The sequence below is a fragment of the Mus caroli genome, chromosome 4 (assembly GCF_900094665.2).
Source record: "Mus caroli chromosome 4, CAROLI_EIJ_v1.1, whole genome shotgun sequence".
Classification (NCBI taxonomy): domain Eukaryota; kingdom Metazoa; phylum Chordata; class Mammalia; order Rodentia; family Muridae; genus Mus; species Mus caroli.
Genome location: NC_034573.1, coordinates 53,376,436 through 53,383,981, shown reverse-complemented (window position 1 = coordinate 53,383,981; position 7,546 = coordinate 53,376,436). Strand labels below are relative to the sequence as shown.

The window sequence follows — 7,546 nt, the reverse complement described above, 5'->3', positions numbered from 1 at the left end:
CAATTTAATCTCTTGATCTAGGGGCCAGAGTATGCTATGGGAACCTAGACACCTTTTTTTCCTGTATCCAGTGGGACTGTAATTACCAAACCTCCTCCACTCTAGCCCACCCACACGTCATGTCATGAAACATACTGAGCAGGCATAGCCTTAAAAATATGTTTCTCTCCTAAGCTCTATTGGAAAAGAGACTATGGATGGAAGAATCATGGAGGAAGTGTCGTGGTTCCAAGGTGGTCAGACAGCACTAAAGCAGGAGAGCTAAAGAGCAGGCATTACACATCAGGGCTTTGGATTGCTGCAGGGGAGCCAAAACCCTGAAACTCAGGTTACATTCTGGGCCAGAAGGAAGGATCAGAACTCAGGAGGTCCCCTCATTCACTCATTATCAGCCCCACATTTTTTCTAGACAAAGAGACATATATTTAAATGCAAGTGTAATCATTTATTGAACAGGAAAAAGAAGAAATTCAAGGAAAATTGTCATGGGTGTGTCAAAGAGAAATTTAAAGAAAGTCTTTGATTCTTGATGAGTTATACTAGGTAACATGCTGGAGAGACTGGGATTGCACTTCTCTGTGAGACACGATGGAAAGCAGATCACAGAAACTTGTCACAGGATGCTGTATGGATAGAAAGTGATGATGGTGGAGTCCTGGTGAGAAGTCTCCACTCAACACTGTGTAAGCCAGGAAGAAAGAATACAGAAACTCATTAAGTACTTCTTAGATTGGCTTCTGGACAGAGAGACATTCTATTAAAAAAAAAAAAAAAAAAGGGATGGAACAATGGATCTTCCCTTGCAAACTATCTGCAATTATTTGCCAGAACACAGGGACGGAAGTCAGAATAAATGACCTTAATGGAATCTAGGTCTTCTTTCCACAACCTTTGTCATAAGAAGCTCTGAAGAAGGTTAGGTAAATTGTGGAATAATGATAAAAGCCTTGGCTACATTTAAAAACTTCACACATTATATGAGTGAAGTCTTGGACTAGATGAGAAGGGAGGACCAGAGGAATCTGCTCTTCAGACTGGTTGATAAGTGGTGATCAGGTACATTCACTCCCAGGTAAGAAGACAAGGTTGTACGGAGTTCAGATTAAGATGTTATTATCTCGAGTGGGATGGAGGGGGACCACAAACACTGAAGAGCAGCTATATCACTTCAGGCTACTCTGTCTGTTAATGATATTGAACCCACCGCTGAGCCTGTTTCACACAAGCACACATCAACTATGTAAAACTCACATCCTTGTTTTCTTGCCTAAGTGCTTAGGTCACTTTACTTCAAAGCTCAAAGTAGGGTTAGATCACAAATCCCTATCATTCAAAGCCAATTTTCAAGCTTTCCTCAAAGATTCCTTATCAAACTATTTTTATTGTAATATGGGCACACAATGCTAATACTTTTGGAAGGGCATCTCCATGACCACCAACCCCCTCCTTGCTCTCATTGGGTACTGCCCACCTGAAGGCTCAGGCCATTCTTCATTCTCAGGCCTGGAGGCAGCGATCTGTAGTGAGAACAAGAACATGTTCAGGTACCAGGTCCACTTTATTTTCACCAGAGAAAGGATAGGACTCTCCAGTGCTCAACAAATGACTGGTAATCTACTGGGTTTGTTTCCTCTATTATAAAATATTCAGGATGAGAAAAATAAATGAATCCTGACTTACTGGTTTTGGTGAAGTCAATGATATTTTCCCTAATGATTCCATGCTCCTCACAAAGTTTTACAAACTCTTCCTTGATGTTTGAATTCAAATCTGGTTCTCGGCCTGTGAGAAGAGCAACAGTGAGTGTAGCAGCTGCATCGTGTGCATTGACCACAGCCTGAATGAGGGAACAGAGACTCCCCCATAAGGATGGGAAAATGGTTGGCAACATGATTGACAGGCATGGTTGATCTATTCTGAATTTGGCATCCATAGAATATCCTTCTGTCACACTGAGAGATTTCAGAGTGCTTCCATCACTATGCTCGAGGGATGATGGAGGTGACCATCAATCTTAAGGACATGAGAAAGAGGCAGGACCAAGCTGGGAAGACCATATTAAAGCTAGAGGTTCTTTCTTCTTTTCCCACTCCAAGATCAGTGTCTGCATGAAAATACTTTACCATAGAGCGACATCATCTGGAAGGTTTCCCCATCCTTTTCGTTAATGAGATGAAACATGATATAATTATCATAGTCTGTCTTAAGTATAGTAAATGTATTGAATCCATCATCTGTGGAGGAAATGGAACACAGCTCAGAAATTCTTTGTTCTGCAGGAAATGATGGATACCCTTTTCTTGTTCTACCCCAAACACAAATTCATTAAAATCCATATCCTGGAAGAGATTGGCGAAATGTCTGAGCCTTTCTGTCTTTACCTTTCTGAACTTCAAGAAGTAACGTCTAAGAAAAGGGACTCTGTGAGGTCCAGACCACTAGTGAACAGTCAGCCACAGGAGCACCACGCTCTCATCCTCTCCTAGGCTTACATACCTCCCTCAGCAGCTTCCAGCAACATGTTTCTATCTTTCATAAGTTCGTTGTGTCAAATTATCTGCTGCTACACCCTGAGTGATGTGCACCAGTGCTAGCCAACAGGCAGTATCAAATAGGTTCCATGTCCCCCTACTTATCCCACTTGCCAACCACAGGGTGTTAGCTATTAGATGGTGTGCACTTAACTAGTAGGTGCAAGTTCCTGTGTTCAGACTCCAGCAACAGACAGACAGAGACACACACTAAAGGTATTAAGGATTACTAATCATCTAGCGGATAGATACATAGACATTTTATATATTTACACATCACAGAATATTCACCAGCCTTTTCTGTTTTGTCAGCAACCAAAAATATTTCGGAGCACTCTTCATCTATACTGTAAAACAGAGTGAGCTGGTGATTAAGGTATTTTGAACTGGCTGGCTTCTTGCCCCACTACACTATACATATCCCCAGTTTCTGATTCCATTTAACTTTTGACTATTTTTGTAAAATTAGCAAAAGGATTTTATTTACATTATTTCCTTTATATCTGATGCTTTAGCAATCACAAATTTGCCTATTATTTTGAAAAAAGAAAAGGACAATCACTTCTCATCCTTAGAACAACTGCAATTACTTCCAAGTTTCACCAGTGCTGTGCTTCAGGCATTGGTGTAGATTATCAGCCAGATTTCCACCATCTGCCTCAAATATGCACTCTAATTGGACCTGATGTGACTCTCAGATCCACAGAGGAGAATTATTACTATCATGTTTACTGCAGAAAAACGCAAGTAGGAAGGGGTGGATTTCTTTGGGTAACAACTACTAATAAAATTTTAATTCATAATCACATAATCTTAACTTGTGGTATACTGTCTCATTAATGTGGTTTCAGAAATGTCTCTGATCTTCCCTATAGAACTCCTAATGAATGAATTCCTGTCATCAAATCTTGTCTCTGATTTTGAAAAACAACTAGTTAGAGATCTTGTTTCAGTGGCACATGGAGCATTCTAGTTTTGGATACAGACTCAGTATGTGTGTACACATGTACATACTGAGAGGCATCTCGTCCCCCTACCCGAGTGTTTGTAGGTGAGAGACCATACCAGGTTTTCCTTTCCTGTTTGTCAGCTAGGAGCATCTCACTTACACAGATTGGAATTTAAAAGCTAAGGAATTCTCCAAGACATGGATGTGCTCCACAAAAATTCTCATGCTGCCATGTTCTTCTATCTTTTCTCTTTTGTCAGAGGCCAGGACAATAGTATAGCATTCCCCATTAATCTGTAATAGATAAGCAAATGGATAAGGGAGAAAGAGCAGGGATACCACATGCACATGTGTCCACTTGAACTCCAGCCTATGGGTTAGGGCCTGAGCATACACAGGGGTAGATTTCATGCCAGTTGCCACAATACATACCATACTGTTCCTACCTCTCAGTGAGAACACAGGTCCCCAAACATTGTTAGGTCTAAGTAGCTGGTCTTACTTCAAGGTCTGGAGCCATTCATTTGTCTAATAGATTGGGGCACTATACCCATCCCCTCAAAGGACCCACTTGGCTTTGAGTTTGATCATACCTTTTCTACATTAACGTTCCTTCCCTTAGAACTACCTTCTTCTGCATGGACACAGACTAGGGTCAGTCCCAAACACAGCAGCAGCAGGAACAGCTTTATTTTGGTAGGGAGTAGAATTATCTGTCTGTCAGGACCACGTCTTTCTGGTGATGTTGCCTACACTCCACTCCCCAGCTCCTTTGCTTGTCCTTATATATGCTCTGGGTTCAATGGGTTTTTTTTTTCTTCCCGTATGAGTCTACTCTATCTCTGTCAGGCTTTGTGGAATGTTTTCTCATTTATTGATGAGAGGCCAAGGATTGTTCCTGCCGTTTTCAAACTTGGCAATTTCATCACCTATGGATTGATTTAGTAGTCTTACATTTCTCAAAACATATTCCCAAGAAAACAGTGGGTGTTCAAGGGAACTGCCATCTGGAACTAGATTCACCTCTGGATCTAGCTTAGAATCAGAAAGCCAGTTTTGGAGAGGGTGGGGACTGAACTGGAAGGTCAAGTATGCATAGAATCTTTAATTTTAGACAAGTATGGAAGAAGTTGAGTTACTCAATTTTTGCAAAAGATTCATTTACATTTCATGTGTATGAGCATTGGTTTTGCATGTGTACCTGAGTACCATGCACAGGCCTGGTGCAGTGGAGGTCAGAAGAAGGAGTCAGATTCTTTGAAACTTCTTTTTGCTGAGGACACAGGTTCAAATACCGGCACTCACCTAGCATCCCAAAACTGACTCTATCTTCAGTAACAGGAAACCATACACTTTCTTTTGATCCCTGTTGCCTCCTATACACAAGTGGTGCATATAAACTCATTCAGGCACATACACATAAAAATAGTAAATCATAATTTAAAAAACAATTATCAAGAAAAGTCTTCCAAGGTTAAGGTGATAGCCACCAAAAAGGCTTCAACCTTTGTACTGATAGCACTGACCTCAGAATCCAAAGTGGTGTCAGTAACCAGGTTGCATCAACTGTTTACCTTTGAGAACATTGGACTTCAACTGACAAGACACAATCTCATCATTAATGAAAAATACAAGTATTGTTCAAAGTCATATTTGCTGATGGAGGTCCAAGTAGAAATCATGCCAAAAATCATGTTTCCAAAGACATAGAGTTACAATGGGAACATATTTTGTATCAGTAGATATTTTATTTACCCTGGAACTAGAAACATAAACTAGTGTTTGATGTGAGGAAATAAAGAATTCAAGAATGAGGCAAGTACTCAATATGCTTAATTTCAACTTTGCATCAGCTTTATATGGTATGTACTATTTTATTCTTCTTACCATAGTATTAGATAAGACTCAGAAAGATTAAGTAACTGTATAAGGTCATATATAGTCAGTCAATGTGAAAACTTAGATTTAAACACAATACTCTCTAACTCAGGAGCCTTTGTTCTTATTGACTCCACTATACAAGTCTGGATGTTTTTACCATGAAAGGGGGATGGTTAAATAGGAGAAAGAGGAATAAACAGTGCTGTAGAGCTCCAGACATTTTGGACTGGCAGGTACTAGCAAAGAAACTGCACATGGGTTTCTTTAAAATATGAAGGAGTTGGTGTAGTCCCAGACTGAATGAGGCATGACAACTGTCTCTATCTTAGTCTACAAGCATTTGGTGGATGCTCTACTAGGGGATTATCACATTCTTCCCTCCTCTTCCTTCTCCTCTTCCTCCTCCTTTTCCTCCTCCTTCTCCTCTTCCTACCCTCTTTCTTTTTTGGTTGATTATGGTGTCTGCACACATGTGCACATGCTTGTGCCTTTGATAGTATATGCAGAAGTCAGCACAGGAAACCAATTGTCTCCCTCTATCTCTTTTTACTTCACCCCCTTGGGACAGGTTCTCCCTCTGAATCTGGGAATTAGTTAGTGTGTTTCAGATAGGCTGGCTGGCCACTAAGTCCCAGCAATCCTCCATTCTCCACCACTACCAGTGCTGGGATTAAAAGCAGCCATGACCAGCTTTTTAATGTGAGCTCTGAGCTGGACTTGAGCTTACACTGAGTTTCTGAATGGTTTTAGATCTCTGGCAATCCTCCTGCTCCAGCCTTCTGAACACTGGGATTATGGGTTGTAGCACCTCATCCAGCTATGGACCATTGCTTTTCTAGTAATGAATTAGAAGTTGCTTCTACAGCAGAAAACAACAATGAGTCCTTTCCACTCCTGACTTCAGCTCAGGCACCTTCCCTGTCACTAAGCATGTTAACACTCCTTATCGTGTGTAGACTGTTCATGTGAGTGAAAAGCTGAAGCAGTCAAGAATTGACTAGACAAAGTCTGTATGTAAGGAGTTTACAAGTAACCAACAAACAACCTAGTTGTAACTAGCTAGAATTTCTGAAACTGACTCATAGGACTTGTGTCTCATGCTTAACTAATTGAACAAATAATTCATTCAGAAAGCCTGTGGACACATTCAAGGCACTTATTTGATGCCAGGGTATATTTGGGGCCAAGAAGAACATCTATGAAAGCAGGCATATTTGATTCATGTCCCAGAGAGGTAATATTCTGTAGTCTCTCTAGCAACCAGATTGAGAGTACATACTGCTGACCCTGGCTCAACATCAGTTCTGAATTACCTGCTGTGTCAGTGTCAGAGTATAACCCCACACACACACCCTCCAGCCTTGAGCTGGCTGAACAAGTATCTGACACTTGAGCTACATGTCTTGCTTTGCTACAATTATATCTTCCCGTCAGACAACTGAGAACTGCCCACCCACCGAGCTACTGAAGATCCTACTTTGCAACTCAATCTAACTGAAACAAGCAACAGAACCCAGCTGAAACAAAGGGATAGGTCCTTGGGTTTTCCCATATATATTCAGTGCCATACATTAGATATAGCCTTGATCAGAGAACTTTGTCTTGGCTTGTTATTTCTCTCACTGTACTTCCAATCCACCACAAGTTTTCCTTTCAGGTGCCTGGTAACCTGTGGCTGCTGTCAGTACAGTTGGCATCTGAACAAGGTACCAGAATACAGAAAGACCAAATGAGGGACACAGTCTTGGTGGGGCTGCATGTAAAATGGAAGATGGTATTCTGCATGGTAAGCAACATACAGCACTGATGTTAGCGGTATAAGTTTTATCTTTTGAAGGCTGTTGACTGCAAGGTTGCAAAAAGGATACAGGCTAGACTGAGTAAGAGCTGTCCCAACACTGATATCAGTTAGGGGTTGACAGTGGAAAATGTGACTGGAAATGTCTAAAAAGGCATTTGTCCACAGTCAGAAACTGCAACAGGAAAGAGGAGTAGGCCTTAAAATAATAAAATAAAATAAAATAAAATAGAATTAAAATAAAATGAAACAAAACAAAACAAAATAAAATAAAATATTTAAAAATAAAAAGAATACAATATACACACAAAAAAGGAAATGACATGAGAGAGAGGGAGAGAGGGAAAGAGGGAGAGGGAGAGAGAGAGAGAGAGAGAAGAAGAAGAA

At 40.7% G+C, this 7,546-nt stretch overlaps 1 pseudogene; it reads right to left on the bottom strand.

The window, feature by feature from the left end:
- Positions 1–539: 539 nt before the first annotated feature.
- The window catches only part of LOC110293324, a 17,268-nt pseudogene continuing 10,261 nt past the window's right edge, over positions 540–7,546 (bottom strand).